The sequence below is a fragment of the Panulirus ornatus genome, chromosome 64, assembly GCF_036320965.1.
Source record: "Panulirus ornatus isolate Po-2019 chromosome 64, ASM3632096v1, whole genome shotgun sequence".
Lineage (NCBI taxonomy): Eukaryota > Metazoa > Arthropoda > Malacostraca > Decapoda > Palinuridae > Panulirus > Panulirus ornatus.
Window position 1 is genome coordinate 20,755,803 of NC_092287.1, and position 23,069 is coordinate 20,778,871.

Here is a 23,069-nt window from a genome sequence, read left to right on the forward strand (position 1 = left end):
TTAATGCCATCCTATGCCTCCTTATGTGAGCACGATGGTTTAATCAAATGGTTTAGTTTGATTCGTCCAGTTCATCCAGTTTCCTGTATATATGGTTTCTTTGTGTGTGTGTTTATTCCCTTCCTGCAGGGGGTGACCTTAATGGTTGACCTGTGTGGGCGTGGTTGGGCCGCTAACACGACTACCGATGCCCACTGCATCGCCAGAGCGCCCTGGATGGACTCCCAGGTGACAGAGAGTCTGGGCAGCCGAGCGCCGTTGCAAGTGGGCGGTCTTGCTCATCCATACCCGGAGTCTGCTGACTATGGATGGTCCAGTGCCCTGGTGCACCAGGCCTTCGATGGTTGCATCTCTCACCTCATGGTTAATGGAGAGGTAGAGTCTTGCTCAGCATGTTGCTTTCATTCGTTTCCTTTCCTCAAAAAAGAATGATATTTAACAGAAGATAGAATTCATTTGCATATGCATAAGCAATTGTATTATATATTTGTATTTACCAGCTCAGTTCTGTCGGCTTCCAATTCAAGCGCTACAAGCTCTTTGGCAATGCATTCATATTCCTTGTATCGGATTTCTTTTCTGAAGTACACTGGAAAGTCTTCCAGCGCGTCTTGATTTTGTTGGCAGCTCACCTCCAGCACACATTTGATGAACACTCTGTAGTATCCTGTTCCTCAGCTGGTTGATCTGGGCGAGCCAGCATACTCCAGCGGGAGTGTAAAGAGCTGCAAACCCCAGGAGAGTTCTTGCGAGGCCAGGTTGAGTTCCTGTGGTCTAAGAGGCCATTGTGTTGATGGCCTCAATACTCCCAGATGCGACTGTCTGCCGGGATGGGCAGGGCCTCAGTGTGCCATGCCCACCGTTCCAATGTCCCTCGGCCAGGCCTCCTACATGAAGGTCGCACTGTCCTTCACACCAGACCCGTATGATCTGTCTCTGCAGTTGCGTGTGAGGGCGCGTGGCCGCCCCAGTGGCCTCTTGGTGCAAGTGGCTGCCAGCCAGCAATCTCGTGCCTTGCAGCTACAGGTAAGCTCATACTTTTTTCACCTCACTCTCACATTCTCTCATATACTCTCATTATATATATATATATATATATATATATATATATATATATATATATATATATATATATATATATATATATATATATGTATATATATATATTCGTTTTCTTTCATACTTGTTCGCCATATCCCACCTGAACGAGGAAGCATCCAGAACAGATGACTGAGCCATAAAGCCCATAAAGGAACAAAGAGATTCTCATTTGGCTCTTTCTTTTTGGAAAGAAATGCGGGAGGGGAGATTTCCAGCCCTCCTCCTCTTCCGCCCCTTTTAGTCGCCTTTTACGACACGCAGGAGATGCGTGGGTAGTAATCTTTCTCCCCCTATCCCTTGGGATGATATACGTATGATATGTTTACATGATTGAGGATGCTAATTGTGATGGTAACCAGAGAACTATATTTGCACCCATGACAGCTCCGTGGCGGTGTGGCGTGCGCCCTGGTGTCTGGGATGGATTGGACGGCACAGGAGGTGTGTCTCGAGGGCGTCCCACTGGCGGATGGCTCGTGGCACACTGTACGAGTGAGTCGCCACGGACATAACTTGATCATCTCGCTGGACGATGGAGATGGATGGCGACGGAACGAAACGCTGTCCTCCCTCGTGACCACAACCAGTCTGGGAGACATGAAGGCCTGTTGTCGCCTCACCTCCCATGCCTCTCTATGTTGATACGAAGTACGGGACTACCGTGGGTGGCATTCCAGGGTTTGTGGGCCTCAGTCTGGGGTCAGTTCATAGCGACCTTCAAAACAGTGAGTGTCCAGTCCACTAATGGTGGTGACAGTAGGTGACTAGCGTATCCATTTTCAAGACTTAGTTTTGTTGGTTGAAGTTGATAATTGAGACTCCACTCAAAGTTTTTATTACAATAAGGATTTCAATGATGAAAACTGTTAACCGTCTTACTTGACAATCTTGATTTCTTTTTGGAACACAGATGAGATTTGTGTGGTGAAAATTATTGAGCATATCAGTAATATTAGATGGATTGAAACCGTACTAGACGTTTATGGGTTTCTGTGAAGAAACAGGTGGGACTGTCCATTATTGTTTGATATGGTACTGTCTTATCTTTTATCCAGTAATAAGAGAGACTTATGACTTTCTTTCGGTGCGAGGTAGGAGCAGGAGTAACAAAAGTAAGCGTGTCAGCTGCTGTTTGTAGATGACGCGGCTCTGGTGGCAGAAACGCTTGTGAGAGTTTAGAAGAGTGTGTGAAAGTTGAGCATTAATGTGAACAGAACTCTGGTAATGAGGCTTAGCAAGGGGGCGAGACTGGATGGTTTGAGAGTAATTCTGAATGGGGAGCGCCTGCAAGAAGTGTTTTAGATACGTGGGATTAGACTTGGCAGAGGATTGAACCATACTGATTGAAGTGGGTCATAGGGTTGAAGAAGTGATTAGGGCATCGGATGCACTAAGGTACGTGAGGATTTAGAGGTCACTCTATACCGAAAGAGCAAAGATGAGTGTGTAGATCCCGACATAGTTATAAGGATGTGAATCTTAAAACTCTGAGTCTAACGGAAAGGAGAATTTGTCGGAAATGAAATGCCCAAAGTTGATATGTGAGGGAGATGAATTTTTCATTAAAGGAATGACAGTGTCATAGAGAGAAGTGTGAATAGCAAGTCCTTTTTTTTCAGCTTGTGCCTTTTTCTTGACTTAGTGCCCCTTCCTGTTGCAATCCTCTCAATCAATTGCACACCTTTCCTGCCGATGCTCTCATTACATGTCCCTTATCTCATTCATCAGGAATTATTCACTCCACCCCTCACTGCTCTTTCTCATCCCACCTTCCGCATACCTCATATTTTACTCACACAATTAAGTTCTGCTTCCTAAGATCCCTTCCATCTCCCTTGTTCCATTTGCTCTCTGCTTTATACCATTCTTCTTTCAGTCTTTCTTGGAATCTCTGCACACAGTCTGTATTTCTCCAGACTCTCTCACTTTCACACATTCTTTCACACACACACATGTCATTTCACCCAAGAACAAACTTCCAGTCTCGCCTTCACCAAGATACGATCACACATTCTACTACCGCCCATCTTAACATGTTTAGATCCTTCAGTATTTCCTTTGCACACCTGTCGGTCACCACAGATTTCAATAATGCCCATGACCCACATAACGTCCGTGTTTGCATTTTTCTTTTCCCCTCTCTCTTGCATTCCTCGCCATCACTCCTCTTCCAGCATCGTAACTCGACCAGCTTTTCTCCGTTTCCTTTAAAACCAGTCGCCCCATATCGCCCACATCACCTACCCTCGCACTCATACACTCTAAATCCCAGATTCGATCCCTTGTATCAGAACTGCCAAAGTACTAACTCATTTCCTCCCAGAATGCTTCCTTTTCCTCCTCATCACCTCCCCATCACCAGATGTATAAGCACTAACAACTCCCCACCTCTTATAACCTCTGTAATACTATATGTATGTGATCTAAACCCTTACAGGTTGCATAGATGATGTGCGCGTATCAGATCACCCTCTCCCGATACCCCCCTCCGTAAATGGGACCAGCTGGGGTCAGGTGACCAGCCAACAAAATCTAGAGCCAGGTTGTCCCACACCTGACTTTTGCACCAACACCACCTGCTTCCCTCCTCTGTCGTGTCATAGATCGTGGAGACATGCAACTTGCAGGTGAGGAGGAGGCACCAAGTTCTATAAGTGGGTAGAGATTGATATGCGAATAAGATCAATTATGGGAATAGAGAGAGAAAGGACGTAGACAAGGGAAAGGAAAGTATAATACTAAAAAGGAGTTTTGCCAAGAATAGGACGTAGACAAAGGAAAGTATATTAAAAGGAGTTTTGCCAAGAATAGGACGTAGACAAAGGAAAGTATATTAAAAGGAGTTTTGCCAAGAATAGGACGTAGACAAAGGAAAGTATGTTAAAAGCAGTTTTGCCAAGAATATTCGTAAAACAGACTGTGCTCAGCTACATTATATGAGGTTAAGGGTATTGCGTGAAAAAAAAAAAGAAAATCCTCAAATCGTAGCAGATTTTCAGAGACGGCGAAAAGAAGTTAGTAACCTGTGTGTCAGAAAGTTTCACAAAGAACAAAGGCGAAAAATCCAGGCATTATAGAGAGCAAAGACACGAGATAGAATAGTTCACTTTATGCATTTCATGTTTGGATTTCATATTTCTATCTTCTCTGAATATATCGAATGACTTCTTGCCCTAGGAGTTCCTTCTATCATTATGAAACCCGTTGTACTTAGGATGACGGGAATGGGCCATCGGGTGGAACCAATACATAGAGACCATGTGCGCTTGTCTGTGTGGTGTTGGGGGAAGAGTGTGAGTACATGGCGTGTGAGCAGTCAGTGTTCCATGTCTTGACTGTCATCGGTGCATTGTGGGTCTGAAGCGCCCTGGGACGTGTCAGGCCCGTGCCTTTAGCGATCTAAGGTTGGGTGATGGCCAGAACATAGAAGGGGAAAAGGGATTCGTGCTCGTCTGGTGTTTGAGACTTCGAGTTAGGATGGCAGTTGTATAGTATTTCTCGGGGCATTTCAGTGTGTGTGTGTGTGTGTCATTCATCTATTAGAAGAGTCTAAGTCCACATAATGTCTATACAAATGACAGTCGCCATCACCAAAATGCCATACACAACTCGCTATAGGAATATGTAAATAACCAGTTCATCTGTGTTGGTAAATACCCTAAACTTCAAAAAAAAAACTAAGAGATTTACATGATATTTTTTTTTTTTACAATGAACGACCTGATGTTGAATAATCCGTTTACATTACAAGCTTTCCATTAACACTCTCTCTCTCTCTCTCTCTCTCTCTCTCTCTCTCTCTCTCTCTCTCTCTCTCTCTCTCTCTCTCTCTCTCTCTCTCTCTCTCATCTTCTCTCTTCTTCTCTCTCTGCAGCTGTGAGCCAGGCCAGCAGCTAGTGGGTCTCTCCTGCCGTGACGTTGACGAGTGTGTATACCACCCGTGTCTGCACGGTGGTACATGCCACAACCTAAAACCGGGTTACATCTGCACCTGTGGCCCCTTCCATATGGGCGAGCATTGTCAGTGGGAGCGAGTCTCCATCGACCTCCACCCTCTGACTGCACCTCTAGCCATAACAGCTATTGCTCTTTTTATACTCGTGATTGGTATGTATCTATTATAATAGATAATGAGAGGTGATGATGATTTTTTTTGAGCTAATGGGTTGTTTGAGCTAATGGGTTGTTTGAGCTAATGGGTTGTTTGAGCTAATGGGTTGTTTAAGCTAATGGGTTGTTTGAGCTAATAGGTTGTTTGAGCTAATGGGTTGTTTAAGCTAATGGGTTGTTTAAGCTAATGGGTTGTTTAAGCTAATGGGTTGTTTAAGCTAATGGGTTGTTTAAGCTAATGAGTTGTTTGAGCTAATGGGTTGTTTGAGCTAATGGGTTGTTTGAGCTAATGGGTTGTTTAAGCTAATGGGTTGTTTGAGCTAATGGGTTGTTTGAGCTAATGGGTTGTTTGAGCTAATGGGTTGTTTAAGCTAATGGGTTGTTTGAGCTAATGGGTTGTTTGAGCTAATGGGTTGTTTAGCTAATGGGTTGTTTGAGCTAATGGGTTGTTTAAGCTAATGGGTTGTTTAAGCTAATGGGTTGTTTAAGCTAATGGGTTGTTTGAGCTAATGGGTTGTTTAAGCTAATGGGTTGTTTAAGCTAATGGGTTGTTTGAGCTAATGGGTTGTTTGAGCTAATGGGTTGTTTAAGCTAATGGGTTGTTTGAGCTAATGGGTTGTTTAAGCTAATGGGTTGTTTGAGCTAATGGGTTGTTTGAGCTAATGGGTTGTTTAAGCTAATGGGTTGTTTGAGCTAATGGGTTGTTTAAGCTAATGGGTTGTTTGAGCTAATGGGTTGTTTGAGCTAATGGGTTGTTTGAGCTAATGGGTTGTTTAAGCTAATGGGTTGTTTGAGCTAATGGGTTGTTTGAGCTAATGGGTTGTTTAAGCTAATGGGTTGTTTGAGCTAATGGGTTGTTTAAGCTAATGGGTTGTTTAAGCTAATGGGTTGTTTAAGCTAATGGGTTGTTTGAGCAAATGGGTTGTTTAAGCTAATGGGTTGTTTGAGCTAATGGGTTGTTTAAGCTAATGGGTTGTTTGAGCTAATGGGTTGTTTGAGCTAATGGGTTTTTTGAGCTAATGGGTTTGTTTTCTTTTGCACACTCTTGTCTCATTTGTTCTCATGGGTTACCCTTCTTTGTGCCTAATGGGTGTGTGTGTGTGTGTGTGTGTGTGAAATGTCTGTGGTCATTGACGAGTCTGTATCCTCAGTTACTTGGTAACCTGTTGGTAACTAGTTTCTTGATTTCCATGCTCTATCCATGTTCTGTAAATGCTTGGTAAATGGAACAGAAAGTTTAGCATTATCATCATCTGCCTGGTGATTCTGATGAGCCATCACTGCCACAAACTGTTCCTTAAACTGTTTTGTTTGTTATATATATACATGTATATTTCATACTTGTTCGCCGTTTCCCGCTGTGGAGAGGAAGCGTCGGGAAAAGGCGAAGGAAAGGCCTTGTTCTCTCGCATCCATTGCCTAACAGTCATGTGTAATGAACCGAAGCATTAGTTCCCTTATCCACAACACTGGTATGGTATCCCCCAGCTGCTTAGATTTAGCAGAAGAACAAAAGATAAATGAAAAGAAATGAGCGAGAAAAAATGTTTAAGTGTGAGAAGAAAAAGAGAGAGAGAGAGAGAACAGAAGAGGGTGTGTTGATATGGTTTGGATATATGGTGAGAATGAATGAGAAAAGGTTGACAAAGAGGATATATGTGGCAGAAGTGGAGGGAACAGGGAGTAGGAGAGACCAAATTGGAGACGGAAGGATGGAGTGGAAAGTATTCTTAAGTTCTCGAGACCTAAAATGCAGGAAGGTGAAAGGCATGCACAGGACAGAATGAATTTGAGCGATGTGGTATACAGGGGGCGACGTGCTGTCAATGGACTGAACCAGGGCATGTGTAGCAGCCGGAGAAAACCACATATAAGGTCTGTGGGGTCTGGATGTGGATAGGGAGCTGTGGTTTCGGTGCCTTACACATGACATCTAAAGACAGTGTGAGCGGATAAGGCATTTCTTCGCACTATTCCTAGTGCTACCTCACGGATGTGGGGAAACTGCGGAAAAGGATGAAGAAATGAATGGTAATATATAGATATAGAACTAAATACCTTTTGATAAATAGGATAGGTTTGATTCATATCCTTCCCTTTGTCAGCCCATTTCCAATTTTTTCCTCTCTATCTCTTTACTTTCCTCTCCTTTATCTTCTCCTTCCCCCACATTCTTCATCATTCCTCGCGTACCCTCTCTCTCCCCTTTCAGTTTGTAAACATAGGGTCGTAAACCAAGCCCTCACTCATACCTTACAGTGGTGATTGGTGTGCTGCTCAACATCCGCTTCCAACGCTCTCGCGCAGTGCGAAGCTTGGCTGTTCGCCCAGGAGGTAAGGAAGGGGTTACAAACACCACCCTTGGGACTTCTATAGACTCGCAGGTGGTCATCGACAGTCACCACAGCCCAGCAGCAGCAGAAGCCACGGAGGAGAACATATTTCTGGAATCACTCATGACGAAATTGCAAAGCAAAGAGGTTCCGCTCACCTCTGAAGGTATGAAGACGATTCTCTTTTTTTTTTTCTGCAAAAGTATCAGTGGAATGATTTTTACTCATGCTACTTCCAGTGCATCGGAGCAGTACACATTTTTCTTTTTTCAAGTTTATTTTTCGTGATTGTTTTCTGGTAAAATGTCACCCAAAGTCACTTAATTATTTATTGAATCTTGTCTCTTATTGGTCACACGTATGCACTGGTTGTCTCAAGTATCAGAAGGGAGTGAATGAATGATTAGAACGAATGATTAACGAAAGGATTTTCAGAGAACATTTAGAAAGCACGAAAGACTAGTAAATAAACTGGTCAATAGAATATATAGTTTCAAGTATAAAACTTTTTTTTATGAATGAACGTCAGTTAACTACAGAGTAACCCAAATTGTCCAGAAATTGTGTAGCAAATAGGTGAATTGCACAGAGGTAAATAAATGGTAAAAATAACAGCATTCGACGTCAATAACTGGTAGAACGTAGTGAGAATTAGGAGGGCAGAAGGAAGATGTGAGAGGGTTATGTGGCTTGGAGAAATCAATAGGAAGGTGCATGGGTGTGAAAGTCTTATAGAATGTTACGGTCATGTAAGACATACGGCAAACGATACGTAAGTCATTGGGACATTTGCCAGAAAAAATTACAGGAAGTTAGACCCACTGAAAGCCTTTTGGGTATAGACGTAGTGTGATTGAAAGCTTTGGTCTCATTTGCCACAAAGCTACCTCCCGATTTACGAAGGCGCGCATTGCGACGTGTCGCACTTGCGACAGTGGAGGATTAGGGCACAACTTCGACTTATGACACGTAAGAGCTCGTAGTGGCGACAGATCAGAGTAAAAAAACATCATATTCTCATGTATAAAGTAGCAATTTCCTTTTTTTTACATTTCAGGATATACTGAGGTATTTATTTTATCAATTATCTAGTATGCTAAAATGATGCGATGGAGAAAGTGCGATAGAGAAAGACTTTTCGTGTCGTATCCCATCTAGAGCCGAGATACGGTTCACCTCGCACCACATCCACTGACGGTTAGGTTATAAACAAGATCATGTGTTGTCGAAGTCTTCCACATCACTTGTTTTCACTGCATGCCAGACTAAGAGTAACCGATTCACTGTGTCTCCAAAGAACGTTAAAACTGCCCAGGAGAGCATCCGGCATAATGCTATAATTGAATGTGACATTAGAGGTGCTTAGGACGATGGATTAAGGGGAAGAGGAGAGAATGGCTTAGGAATGTCCACGAGGGAAAGCCAAGAGTTAGTATAATGACGAGAGCTACGGAGTGGGTGTGATCTCCCCCTCTCTCGTAGAGGTTGTGGGAATGAGTGGGGAAAGGTTTAGGGAAGTGAGTCATAGATTGAGAATGGGTAAAAAATTAAGATGGATCATGAGAGATGGTTAATTGTTAATGCTTATGCACCGGGTAGCGATAGGAATGAAGAAGAGAGGAGAGTGGTTGTGGAGGGTAGATGAATGCTCTAAGAGATGGATGACTTGAATTCAGTAGTGGGTGATGTGACAGTTGATGGTATGAAGGCGAGTGGCAGAGAGAGACATGGAATGCCCAGTGTGAATGGAAATAGTGACAGCTTCATGAAGTTGTGTGCCGTCAAGAGGACTGGCGACTGAAAATACCCGGTTTAAAAAGGAGGGACATACATGAAGTATTCGTGGATGAGTAGGGTGGATGGTAAGCGAACATTTATGGATTATATACTGATTGGCTAGCATGCAAAAGTAAGACTCTTGAATGTGAATGTACTGAGAAGGGCAGCTGGTGAGATGTCTGATCTTTGCTTGATGAAGGCGAGGGTGAATGTTTGTGCAGGCTATAGGTAAAGATGAAGTGTTATGGGTGAGAAGAGCTGAACGAGCTTGGAAATAAGGCTTGTGTGAATATATAACTGATAAACTTAGTCCATACACTGATAATGCAAGAAGTGCTTATGTCCAGTGTACCAACGTAAGCACAGGCTTCCACACAGGCTGAGTATAAATAAGTTATTTTAAAATTGTTTGGGTAAATTCATATCCACAATCTAAAGAATTATCTGTAATTAGTGTAAAGTTCCAGATATTTTGGGGACACGCGTAGATGGTCAGTCAAGTCTGTAGCACATAGCAAAGATAGAGCAGCCAATTAGCTTAACACTGAATTTATGTTTTGTAGGTTATTGCTGTATGTAGCCTTAAAGCCTTAACAACAACAGCAGATATCAGTAAATAGTTTTGTTGCTATTCTTTGTACAGTACAGAGTGGGATAAAAGTCACTATTCCAAATACTACAGAGAGGAGTAATTTCACTTCTTTAATCTCAGTCTTATTTTTTCAACGTGTAGTTTTAGCTTAGCTGTTTTATTTACATGTTTTTTTTTTCTCACCATCTACACCACTACCACCACAACGAAGAAGTAATATAATGTCATCGTAATTTCAGGCAGGAAGCATATTGTCACCTCTCTTGGTTCATCTGCCCTTGAGAGTGAGTTTGAGGCCAACAGGGACATCAACCTGCAATTACCAGTGGCCACCATGATAGTCACGGAGAACCAAGACAATAAGAAGCCTCAGAGATGCTCCGTCGCAGCTGTCGCTACCACTGCGAACATGGCCCTGGAGCAGAGAGAGAGTCCCACCCCGGCTATATGCTATGTAGCGACGGGTAACACAGTAAGGTGTCCGGCTACAAGTAAACAGGCTGTTATTGGCACTGGGATGAGTTCTACACACGCTCTTCTTCCTCCTCTTCCTCCTCCTCCTCCTCCTGCAGCAGCAGTTCAGGACGACCTCAGAACCTCTGCGTATGAGGAAGGTGGCTCGCCCTCGGCATCACTCACTTCCACGGTTGTAGGTCAGTGTAACACTATACAAATGGTCTGTACTAATTAAGAGCGAGAGTTGAGGAAGTTGAGGTAAATCCCTTCATGTTAGGAGGAGAATCACAAGACAAGGTGTCATTTGGACAGACTTGCAGAGACCAAATGCCCTCATGTTCCCCTCTTGTATCTCTCCCCCTCACTGCTAATGTTCACATAGCCCTCATTAATCCTCACTCGATGTGTTTCAGGCTTGAGGCTCAAGTCCCTGAGAGAGGCTGTCCGTCATCCATTGGTTCCTGAGTATGGCAAAGTTTTCGACCTACTCGAAAATCTTCCTGATCGTTCGTCGAGTCTTAAAAATCGTGAAAGCAACACCTCAGTGATAGAAACGGGAGATAACGTCACCTGAGGACAATTGTCACTTTCGAAACAGAACAAGTGAAGGATATCTCCTCTCCTTTACTGTTTCATTTTCTTCTTCTTTTTCCTCCTCCTCCTCGTCCTCTTCTTCTTCTTCTTCTTCTTCCTTGCATTTTAATATTTGTCTCATTGACTGTGCAGACTTATCCCAAGGTGTTTATACATTTATATGACATCAATAAATTATAGATTATGAACAGCTTATTATTAACCGACCCTGAATAGATGACAATCGACCCAAAGCTGAGAGTTTCATCTGCTCCAGGTGTGTTACCGGATCTGCCCAGGTGGAGTCTCATCTCAGTGATTGTAAGAAAAGAATGGGTATTTAGAGTCAGATGGCAAGCAGAAATTGGCCGAAGGAAGCAGAATGGGTATTTAGAGTCAGATGGCAAGCAGAAATTGGCCGAAGGAAGCAGAATGGACGGGTAAATGGAATAAAAAATATGACCTGCGTGCAAGCTGAAGGTGAGGATCTAGAATGAACAAGTGTGGCGTGTTGGCATACACAACCAGATCAAAAAGCGTCCTCTTGACTCCGCCAGCGGATGTTGTCTCATTCAGCTGGTCAAAGCCTCCAGCTATTAAGACAACCTGTCACCTTCCCAGTCGTCCTGTAGCTTTGCCAAATGTACCGCAGCTCTGCTGGACGTCCTACGTCCCTGCCAAACGTCATGGAATTCTGCTAAACGCTCTATAGCGCCGAAAGTATCCTGTGGCGCTGCCAGACGTCCAGTAACGCTGCCATACGTCCTGTAACGCTGCCGTACGTCCTGTAACGCTGCCAGACGTCCTGTAACGCTGCCAGACGTCCTGTAACGCTGCCATACATCCTGTAACGCTGCCTTACATCCTGTAACGCTGCCACACGTCCTGTAACGTTGCCTTACATCCTGTAACGCTGCCACACGTCCTGTAACGCTGCCATGCGTCCTGTAACTCTGCCATACATCTTGTAACGCTGCCATACGTCCTGTGTAACGCTGCCATACGTTTCTTAGAACTGCCAGATGTCCTGTAATGCTGCTAAACGCTGTATGGCACTGTCAGACGTCCTGTTGAGTTGCGAGACGTTCAGTTGCATTGTGTCAGACGTCAGGTGATGATGTCAGACGTCCTGTAGTGTTGCTTGACGTCTGAAATGCTCCAGACGTCTTGTAGCGCTGCCAAACGAGTAGCAGCGCTACATTACTCCCTGTAGCGCTAGTAAACGCCTTGTAGCACTGCTAGACATCCTGTAGCTCTACCAGACGTCCTGTAACACTTCTAGACATCCTGTAGCTCTACCAGACGTCCTGTAGCACTGCCAGACGTCTTCCAGCGATGCAAAATATCCTGTACCTCCGGCATACGTTATGTAGTGTTGCTGAACGTCATGTACCGTTGTCATACGTCCTGTAGGACTGCTACAAGTCCTTTAGTGCTGCCAGAGGTCCTGTACCTCCGCCAGACATCCTGCAGTACTGCTCGATGTCTCGTAAGGCTGGTAGATATCATGGATACTTGGCAGATGTAGTGCTTCCAGACGCCCTTGAGTTAACTAACAAACGTGCTGTAGTTGTGTTAGATGACCTACGGCGCTGCCACACGGTCTTGCGGTGCTGTCACGAATCATACAATGCTGTAAGATGATTGGAAACGCTGTCAGATATACTCTGTAGTTCTAAAAGATTGACCTGTGGCGTTGCCAGACATATTTTTCTTCTTTTTTTTGCCCTGCCAGACGTCTTTAGTAAGTCCACGCGTGTCGTAGCGTCTCTTGGCGTCTTGTATCACTCCCAGATATCTTGCAGTGCTGACAGACGTCCTTTCAGCGTTTTCAGAAGCCTTGTAGTTCAGCAGAAGTCCTGTAACATTGCCGTACGTCCTGTAGTTCTGCCTAAAGCGCTGTAGCGTTGCCATTACGTCCTGTATGGTTGCCAACCGTTCTGTAGCTTTGCCAGATGTCTTTTGGCACTGCCGTACGTCCTGTAGTAATGCAAATCGTCCTGTAGCACAAAGAGATGTCCTGTAGCAATGCTGAATGCCATGTAGCGCTGCCAGACTTATGTAGCGCTTGAGAACATCTTATCGCACTGCCGGACTTCCTGTAGCTCTGCTAACCGTTCTGTAGCGCTATGTCCTCTGGCGTTGTCAGAGAAGTCCTGTCAGACTTCCTGTAATATTACTGCTAGGTGTCGTGAAGCACTATATACACAGCCTGGTGTGCTGCCATAACTTCCTGTGGCGCTGCCAGGCGTTGTGATGAGAGAGCCTGCAGTGCTACCAGACGTTCGTTAGTGTAGTCAGGTGTTCCAAGGGTATGCTATGCTATGCGCCCTATGGAGTTGCCGGCCACACGTCTAATGTTGCTAGACAAGTTTTAGCTCGGCGTCCTGAAGCACTGACAGAAGTTTTTTTGTAGTTCATCTAAAGGTCCTGCCTGGTGAATATTTAGTAGGTCATGAAAATAACAAAACATCACAGTCGTTTACATCAGACCAGAAGACTCTACAGTACCACACATCACTGGTCGAAACAGCACATAAGAAACATCACTTCTGGGCTCAAGGCACGTATTCAGAACCTAGTCAAGGGTTTGGGGGAGGTGTGAGGGCTCAAGACACGTATTCAGAACCTAGTCAAGGTGTTGAGGGAGGTGTGAATTACAAACTAGCTAAGATAATGATAAGAATAAAGACCAAAACATAATATCAAATGTAAGAAAACTTTAATGTTCTTGAGATTTTGGGTTGTTAAATTGGATCGTTTATGTTACTCACTGTCATATAATTGAAGACAATTGTTGCATAGACGTAAATATATTACGAGAACGGTCATCATGTTTGAATGAAAATGATTTAATGACATTTGATAAGATAAAACTAGCTGTTATTTAAAATGAAGAGGGTTTCGCTTCAAACGAATTACTTTTGGAACGAGAGTAAATTTCACTGATAACAAACGTCAGTGTTTTGGGATGAACTTTCCCTTTTAAAAGACTAAAAAAGGGATAGAATAATTGTTGGAGTATATAATTCATCGTATCTTAAGCCTTCAAGAGAAGTTGGCAATCTACCCCTTTGCAACCCCCACTCCCCATACCGATTGCTCCTCGGAGTTACTCCTGCTTGAATCAGGACACAAGATTTTATGTATCAAATACAAGATCTTTGGGGTATGTGAGAAAGAAAAAAAAAACAGTTCTTTGAGTTTAGCGTGTTTAGCTATTAGAGTGTGAGATGACCATCAGTATCGTGAGACTTATGAAAATTCCTTGAGGGTTGACATGCTTGCTTCATTAACTCTGTACTATTCGTTATATGTGTAACTATAAACGAGAAAAAGTTTAATGTGCTATTACTGTGCCATTGTAAACTTGCAGGATAACGTAATTTTTGTTGTTCTCTCCTACCTCGAAAGTCGTCGCAGAGCAATAAAACAAATGCTATTGTTAATCATATGTCACTGTCATGGAATGAATTAAATGTTAAACACACTACAATCAGCCTCCAGGACCTAGCAGGTACTGAGCGGAAAGTGCTAAGTCGCTGTAAAGTTAGCCGTGGAGAGGTGCTGCTCCCTAGCGGCTGCGGCTGCTACTAACTAAATGTAAACAACTTTTGTTGTTGTTGAGGTTTATGTCCAAAACTGTACAGACAGCTCTAACAAAGTGGTGTAGCATTGTATAACGTGTCTTAAGCGGAAACCACACAACGCAATGGTAACCAGGTAAGGACTAATAGTAGTTTAGAATTATATTCGAAGAAAGAAATATATAATTCAAGCTGACTGGAATGTTATAGAATCGGACGAATGTAAATGGAATGCCAGCTGATTTTGTATTTGATGAGATATACCTTGTTTTCCAGCAAATGGATGACAGAAGTACACTGAATTGTGGATGTAATTGAATAAGATTGAGAGCCTTGAAACTGTGTGTCATTACTCACTTAAGTGCATATATTAGACAAACCCATTTCAATTATCCTCTTTGGGGGTAAGTAAGGTCGGAGTCCAATTTAGCTCGGCAGTGACACTGGAAAGTGGCTACTTATGTTAGTGGTGATTTCTGTAATTCGTTGTGATGACAGAAATACCCAATGAGAAACATTTTTTTTTAGTGAGAACGGTTATGAAGTGCTGGAGAATATGGTGGGGAATTATTAAATAAGAGATCAGTTATATTTTGCAAAAATAAGTAAAAATTTATACTTCGGAATACGTATTTGATATTAATGTCGTTTGAGTGTTCATGACGTATGTACTTCCCCTGAGTGAAAAGTTAACTGACCATATTATATCCCTTGTAACTTTGCTACAAGTACGTAAAGATATATCAAAAACATGTAATGATTCCTAAAATGTTTAAAGAAATAATTTTGATATTTTCCTTTAATGTTCAATTTCATTATCATACCATTTTTTTTTCATAAGTTCTTTTGGTAAAATTTGTTTTAGTACTATAGACATTATAACTTGCAACCTTTCAACATTGTTTGTGGCTTAACCTTTAGATATGTGGGATTTGTCTTCAGAAAAATGCTATCCTGTGTGTCATTTCTTTTGTTTTTTAAAGACTCACCTTGCACTAATAATTACACAGTACTTTGCCAGTGTAGCTCTACTTCATGATGGCTCTTGTATGCATCATGTATGCATATATAATGAGGATATAATGTTGTAATACCTCTTCTGAACTTGTTACACAGTTCTTGAAATGCAGGGGAATGCTGCATTTATTTGCTGTGTAATGCTCTGCTACGTTTTCACTTTCATTCTGGAAGTAACCCCATTAGAGAATTTACCGGATATAATTTTCTTATGTTGTTTAACCAAATTCATTAACAATAAGATTTCGTCCTCGGTCCAGTTTGAATTTATCTTTCTCATGGACATAGATGCCATTATGAAGAAAAATGATTTTGTGATAATAGCTTGATTATCATAGGCCTTGGAAAGAATCGTGTCTCCCTCTCTTGGATGAGTTTACTTTTTGGATTGTGTAGTCGCCATTCAGTGACAACATTTGGAATAAGGGATAAATAAAAATCTTTTTTATTCACTTCCAACTTTAGTATCTTGCATGATAGAATATATTTTCTTTATAGAAACAGTATTATAAGATATGGTTAGTTCTATCATTCAAAAAACAAAAAAGAATAAACCAATATTTTGACCCAGTGTGACACTAAAGTCTTTTGCTCAGTTAAGAATAAGAATAAGCAAAAATCTAAGAAGCTTTATGCATATGACCCCTGTTGTCTCTAAAGGCATTATTAACTTTTTCTAATCGTAGTTACTTTCAGAACTGTTCAGCCTTGGTCTGTAAATTTCTACAGTATTATTTTTTCTTTTCCTTCATTCAGTTATATTCCTATAGGTTTTGATAATGATGTTGGTGTAGTCATTTGATAACTTGTAAAGGGAACAAGGTGAACAGGGAGACCAAATTGGTGATGGAAAGATGGTGTGAAAAATATTTTGAGCAATCCAGGCCTAAAAATGTATGAAGGTAAGGAGTATGAGGGATAGAGTAAATTGTAATGATGTTGTATACTTGGGTTGACGTGCTGTCAGATTGTACCAGGTTGTGTGGAGACTTTGTAGATAGGAAGCTGTGGTTTCAGTGCATTACATATGACAGCTAACGAATGGATATGAGTGAATGTGGCCTTTTTTTCTCTGTTTCTGGCACTACCTGACTAATGGGAAACGGCGATCAAGTATGAAAATATAATTAGTAATATTATAGTTTTCTTAAATATGCAACAGTAGCATTTAACTCTAAGGATTTGCTCTTTCTATATCATCAGCAATTGATGTTCAGGATATATCATCAGTATTGGATATTCATTAGAGAGCATCTGATGTTAAGAATGGCATCCACACATAATGTTGTCATCGTACATTAAAGTTCTGAGTTGTCTTTTTGTGAGCATTTTTTTTGACTACTGATTTCGGTCTAACGTTAATACTTAATGTAACAATTAATGCTAATGTGTATTATCATTGGCAGGTCGTGGTATTCAACACAAGAATTTAGTATTGTGCCACCAAACTTTCTTGACTGGCAAGCTGCTACAATAATGAAGTAGAGCAGTTGTAGCATCATGATGAGCAATACAACAACAGCAAACAACAAGTGTACAATCAAATAAAAGGAAAAGAGGCAGTAACATTAAAATGATCTAAAATGATCAGAGCACCAAAAACAATAGAAGCAACTGAAGATCATTACTGACAGTAAGAGTACATAGCAACAGTCATAACAAAGGCAACAGGCACAGCAGTTATAAGAATAGTAAATTGATAGTGACTTAAGGAGTAAATAATAACAGAAACCGAATGAGAATTAATCTGAGGAAAAGATTTGCCTGATTATAAGAAGGATGGCATTTAATTTTGAATACAATCAAACTTGATGATGTTCATCAAAATTGGTTATCGTTAGTCATAAATCTTTATGTTAAGGATTGTTGTTAATGTTAAATGCAATTACATTTTAAAATACTTCTTAGAATTGAATTATAGTTACCTAGATTTCTCTATGATAAGGATTATGAAGTTAATACTAAGCACAGTTAAACTGCTCATAATGTATATATAAAAACTGAGATACCAAACTTATGCAGTAATTTATGTTTTACTGATACACAACTCACAAAAGTGTAAATGTAAATTACGACAATTTTTTAGTATAATTATTAGAGATTTGCTGCCAGTGTCAAAGTGTTTCGCTTTAAAGGTATTAGCATGATTTCTGGTACGGTGCATCATGTATAGAGAGTTGTAAGATGTAAATAATTATGCCTAAAAGGCAAATGGAGGATATATGATGAAAATGTGCTGGTGATGGTAATGGTCAAAAACAGATGTAAGTAGGGGGCTTGCGTTGTAAGTAATTATGCAGTCAAATGAAGAGTATACAGAGGAAATATAGAATTTATTCTTTAACAGGTAATTTAAGTTGGGTGTAATGTAGATTGGAAATAACAGGAAATGCCTTGCTTGGAGTGGGTTGTAGCATTTCAGGATGTGAGTATAAAAGGGACCGAAATATTTACTTGGAGAAGGCACACTTCAAACAGACACTCTTTACCATTCACTGATCTTGAGTGGTTTATCTTGGTACAATTGACCATGGATCTTGATTAGTGCACAACATCAATCTTGTCATGCAAAACACACCCACTACACCAGCCAAGATCATTCATACCACCTTTTATGTTTAATCACCGGTCATCTGTGGGTGTCATAGGCTGAAGCGGTAGACAAGGCTGCATCATGGGGGATGAATGAATGGCATATCCACTATGTGACATAGTTCCTAAAGAATTGTAACTTTGAAAGGCATATGGTAAGCACACACACCTAAGAAACTTTTTAAGTTTCAGATTTGTCAAAAAGGTTTTGCCAAACAATTTGACTTTTGAAAAATGAATACACTTCACAGAGGAGAGAAGCCATATGAATACTCTTAATATGATAAAGATTCCGTGATACAAGAGAGAAGGTATATGAATGTTCTCATTGCCAATGTACCATCTGCAATAGGAGTGTTTTGCCTGGCTCATGAATTCTGAGACAGAGTCAAGTCGTACAAATGTTCACTGCAAAAATTCCTTCTCTATGAATAGTTCTTAAGTGCAGCATATGATTATTCATACAAGGGTGAAGACTTAAATGTTCACATTGCCAAAGACCTACCATAGAATCAGTTTTGTGTGGCACATAGATCTTCATACAAGAGAATTTATATGGATCGTCACTCATTCAAAAGAACTTTTGCGCAGGAATATTCATACAAGAGAGAAGGCACATGAATGCTCCTATTATTAAAAGACCTTTTACCATAGAAGCAATTTAACAAGAAATATGAATATTCACACTAGAGGGAAGTCATACGAATGTTCCAAGTGCCAAAAGACCTTTAATGATAGGAGCAATTTAGCACGACACATTAATATTCATACTAGAGAGAAGTTATATGAATGTTCACATTGCCAAAAGACCTTCTCTTGCAGGAGTGCTTTAGTGAAGCACTTGAATATTCATACTAGGGAGAAATCATATGACTGTTCACAGTGCCTGAAGACTTTCTTCTGGAAGAGTGCTCTGATGCGACATATGAACATTCACACAAGAGAAAAAACATACGAATGTTCACATTGCCAAAAGACCTTTTACGATAGGAGCAATTTAGCAAACCACATGAATACTCATATAAAAGAGAAGTCATATGAATGTTCAGAGTGCCAGAAGACACTCTCCTGCAACACTGCGTTAGTGCAACACATGAATCTTCATACAAGAGAGAAGAAATATGAATGTTCACATTGCCAGAAAAGTTTCTCAAGGAGGAATGACTTAGTGCAGCACATGAATGTTCATACTAGAGAGAAGACATATGTATGCCCACATTGCCGAAAGACCTTTTACGATAGGAGCAATTTAGCACAACACATGAATATTCATACAAGAGAGAAGTCATATGAATGTTCTCAGTGCCAAAAGACCTTCACCTTCAAGACTGCTTTAGTGCAGCACATGAATATTCATACAAGAGAGAAGACATATGAGTGTTCACATTGCCAAAAAGAATTTTTCAGGAAGGGTGACTTAGTGCAACACATGAATATTCATACAAGAGAGAAGTCATATCAATGTTTACATTGCCAAAAGGTCTTTTACCACAGGAGCCATTTAGGAGACCACATTGCTATTCACACTGGAGAAAAGCCATATGAATGTCCTTATTGTGAAAAGGCCTTCTCTTGGAAGAGAGATTTAGTGCGGCATGTGAATATTCATACAAGAGAGAAGACATATGAATGTTCTTATTGTCAAAAGACCTTTTATGACAGGAGCAATCTAGCACAGCACATGCATATTCATACAAAAGAGAAGTCATATGAATGTTCACATTGCCAAAAGACATTCTTCTGGAGGTGTCGTTTAATGAGGCACATGAATATTCATACAGAAGTGAAGATACATCACTGTTGACAGCCCAGAAATACCTTTTCCCAGGGTAGTTGGCTAATGAAAGTGAAGTTACATATATTCATAGTGTCAAAGGAACCTCTTCCAGAGGGATTATTTAGGGAAACATGAATGTTCATTGACAAAAGAAGCCATATGAATGTTCAAATTGTGATAGATCTTTTTTGAATGATGACTGAACATCATTGTGACAAAATGATTCATGCCAGTAGACATTTGAGGACCACTTGATATCTTACTTCGTACTCAAAGTCAAGAAGTCTTTTCGTCTTGGGGGATGAAGACAAGGTTGATAATGGAGCAGAATCCAATTTATACAAGATGAACCATTGTCTAGAAGTGGTCGGAATTATCCTCCTGTTTGCCATACAGCTCAACTAGATGACACTTGTATGATTAAGACAGAAATCAGCTTTTTGATAGTATTCCTTGCTGAAGATAAAAATAATGTCTTTTTATCTTTCACTTGTATAGATATGGTGTTTGCAGCAAAATCCACAATCATTTTGCGACATTTTAGAAGGGTACTCCATACTTTGCAACATAGATACTGGGAGTGAAATAAGAAGGGGTGTAAATATCCTCTGGAAAATATCTAAAATATCTGTAAAAGTTCCTTGTCAGGAGTGAAACTTTATTCAAAATATGAGTAGGGTTAAGTTGCAAGTTAAACCTTAACTCAGGAAAAATCCAAAGCAGTTATGGTCTTATGCCAATCAGTTCTTTAGATGATTAGGGAATATTGTATAAAGTATAGAATTTCATGTACCTGAACTGACCATCAGGTGAAATATATCTTGACGAAACCAGAGTATGACTTTTGATGATGGATGACATTGAAGACAGTCATAGTGATTTTTAAGTGTTTACCATGCTAAGTGAATGCATAGAAATTGAAGCAAAAAACACATCCAATAGATGAAGAACTTCATCATTGATGGCTGAGAAAATATATTACCTATGCTGTGTTCAGGTTGCACTCAGTCAAGTCTTCTTTCCTTTGAAAAGGAGTGCTTTAGGCATTATAAAAGATAATTTTGGCTGTATATTTCATCTGATGATCCATTTTTTACAGTGGCAATATGTCAGGAAATACTGATTGTTTTGTAATGATAATGATGATAAACTTTTATTATATCAGTCCCTTTCCTTACCCTTTTTGTTAAAGTTTGTACCAATAAACTTCCATGTTTACTTTATTTAGGTTTGAATTGTGTATAGATAGAAAAAGTAACTTACAAAATATTTTGTTTGAAATGTTAACGTTACAGAAAATATTGCATAATGAAATACGCAGTTACTGTAAATGCAAGTTACCTTAACGAATACAAAAATGATTGTAAAACATGGAAGATATTCTGTCATGAACAGTAGATTGTAAAAGATATTAAAAGAAAGAAGGAAAATGACAGTTTGTCTTAAGAAATACACAAATCTGTTTATTTCATTTTAGTTGATAAGTATCATTTATTACTTCCATTATCTTGACTCCCCTCAGGCTTTGCTCTACGTACCTGCTTGTTTCAACTATCAAATCAGGTAGTTCATTACTGTATCAAGGAATCTGTAGAGATGATGCTCATCATTGTATAACTGACAGTGTTTATTACCAGTAAAAGCAAATGTTTAGTCAGGCGCGTAAAGATTTCTTTGGTGCACTTCATAGCATCAGCTGGACTCTCTGAGTTGGAGCTTGTACCAGCTTGCAGTACTGTGTTACTTCATTTTGTATCTGCATAGTCGTTGTCATATTTATCATTACTTAGCATACTGGAGGTTAAAAAATAGTGTAAAGGGAAGCAGAAATAAGTCAGATGGTTGCACCTCCTTTTAAAAATGCACATCTTTCATACTATTCGCCATTTCCCGCATTAGCAAGGTAGCGTTAAGAACAGAGGACTGGGCCTTTGAGGGAATATCCTCACCTGGTCCTCTTCTGTGTTCCTTCTTTTGGAAAATCAGAAAAAATGAGAGGGGAGGATAGCTAGCCCCCCGCTCCCTTTCCTTTTAGTCGCCTTCTACAACACGCAGGGAATACATGGGAAGTTTTCTTTCTCCCCTATCCCCAGGGATGAAATGCTCATATAGATAAACATATAGATAAATGCCGAACTATCTAAGTCATTTCATTTAAGTATCTACCTATGTGTCTAATCATCACTGTAAAAAAAAAAGTGTAAAAGCAAGCAGAAATAAGCCAGACGCTTACACTTCTGGGATACATCTCATCATGTTGTCATCTGCAGATTTGAATAAATGCGTGCAATGGCAACTACTGAAAAGAGTGACTCACTTATTATGCTCTTGCTTGCTGGAAATGATAGAAAACATATCTAGAACCCCACAGAAGTTGATTATTTTTCATTTTACGTATCTTGATTAACATTTCCCATGTTTACAAGATAACATCAGGAACTGTTGATGAAGGTCACATATGCTCACATCCATTTTCTGGTTGTCAAGTGCAATGCACCAAAACCACAGCCCCTTGTCTGCAACTAGGCCCCTCAAATCTTTCCATGGTTTTCCCCTGGTTGCTTTATATGCCCTTGCTCAGTTAACACAAGTTATCAGAATCTAATGATTTTCAGAATGTAAGTGACCCAAGTTACCTTGGGATAATAATGATTTACACAGTAGGCGAACCTAAGTCAAGATGACATTTAGTAATTTTGAAAACTGAAAACTTCCAAAATCCCTAGTCCAGTTTATTCAGACATACTGCCAGTTTGGATCATGAGCATCCAGAGCCAGTTGTGTTTAAAAGGTACTGGTGAAGAACACAATGTTACTTCTGTCAGAACACATGAGTGTGAAGACCCATGCTTTTATCTGATATTATGTCATATTTTGTGAATTCCTTTCTAATAATGCCATCCATAAACAATACAGTTGATAGTGCTGGGAGTAGTATTGCAAAGTGAAAGCATTTTGCACATGCCATTTTTCAGAAACTGGAAATAGCACAGAAAATAAGTGTATGTTGGTACGTTCATGAGTGTGTGTTATTCATGTCGTAAAAGGCAACTAAAAGGGGAGAGAGCGGGGGTCTAGAAATCCTCCCCTCCTGTTTTTTTGATTTTCCAAAAGAAGGAACAGAGAAGGGGGCCAAGTGAGGATATTCCTTC

The 23,069-nt window shown here is 40.5% G+C and overlaps 1 protein-coding gene and 1 long non-coding RNA gene across 13 annotated transcripts in view; both read left to right on the plus strand.

Moving 5' to 3' along the window:
* The window catches only part of LOC139746178 (putative neural-cadherin 2), a 760,037-nt gene that overhangs the window by 519,383 nt on the left and 217,585 nt on the right, over window positions 1–23,069 (plus strand). The window contains exons 22-25 of one of the 12 annotated variants that reach the window (XR_011712089.1): window positions 130–375; window positions 664–1,026; window positions 1,486–1,826; window positions 3,539–3,677. The exons of the other annotated variants lie outside the window; for them this stretch is intronic. The gene's annotated coding sequence lies outside the window, so the exon portion shown is untranslated. Of the gene's footprint in view, window positions 1–129; window positions 376–663; window positions 1,027–1,485; window positions 1,827–3,538; window positions 3,678–23,069 lie in introns of those variants that run through there. 12 annotated transcript variants of the gene reach the window in all.
* Window positions 14,516–19,249, plus strand: LOC139746182 (uncharacterized). Its single transcript, XR_011712093.1, has 2 exons — window positions 14,516–14,667; window positions 16,955–19,249. It is a non-coding gene; the product is annotated as an uncharacterized lncRNA (long non-coding RNA).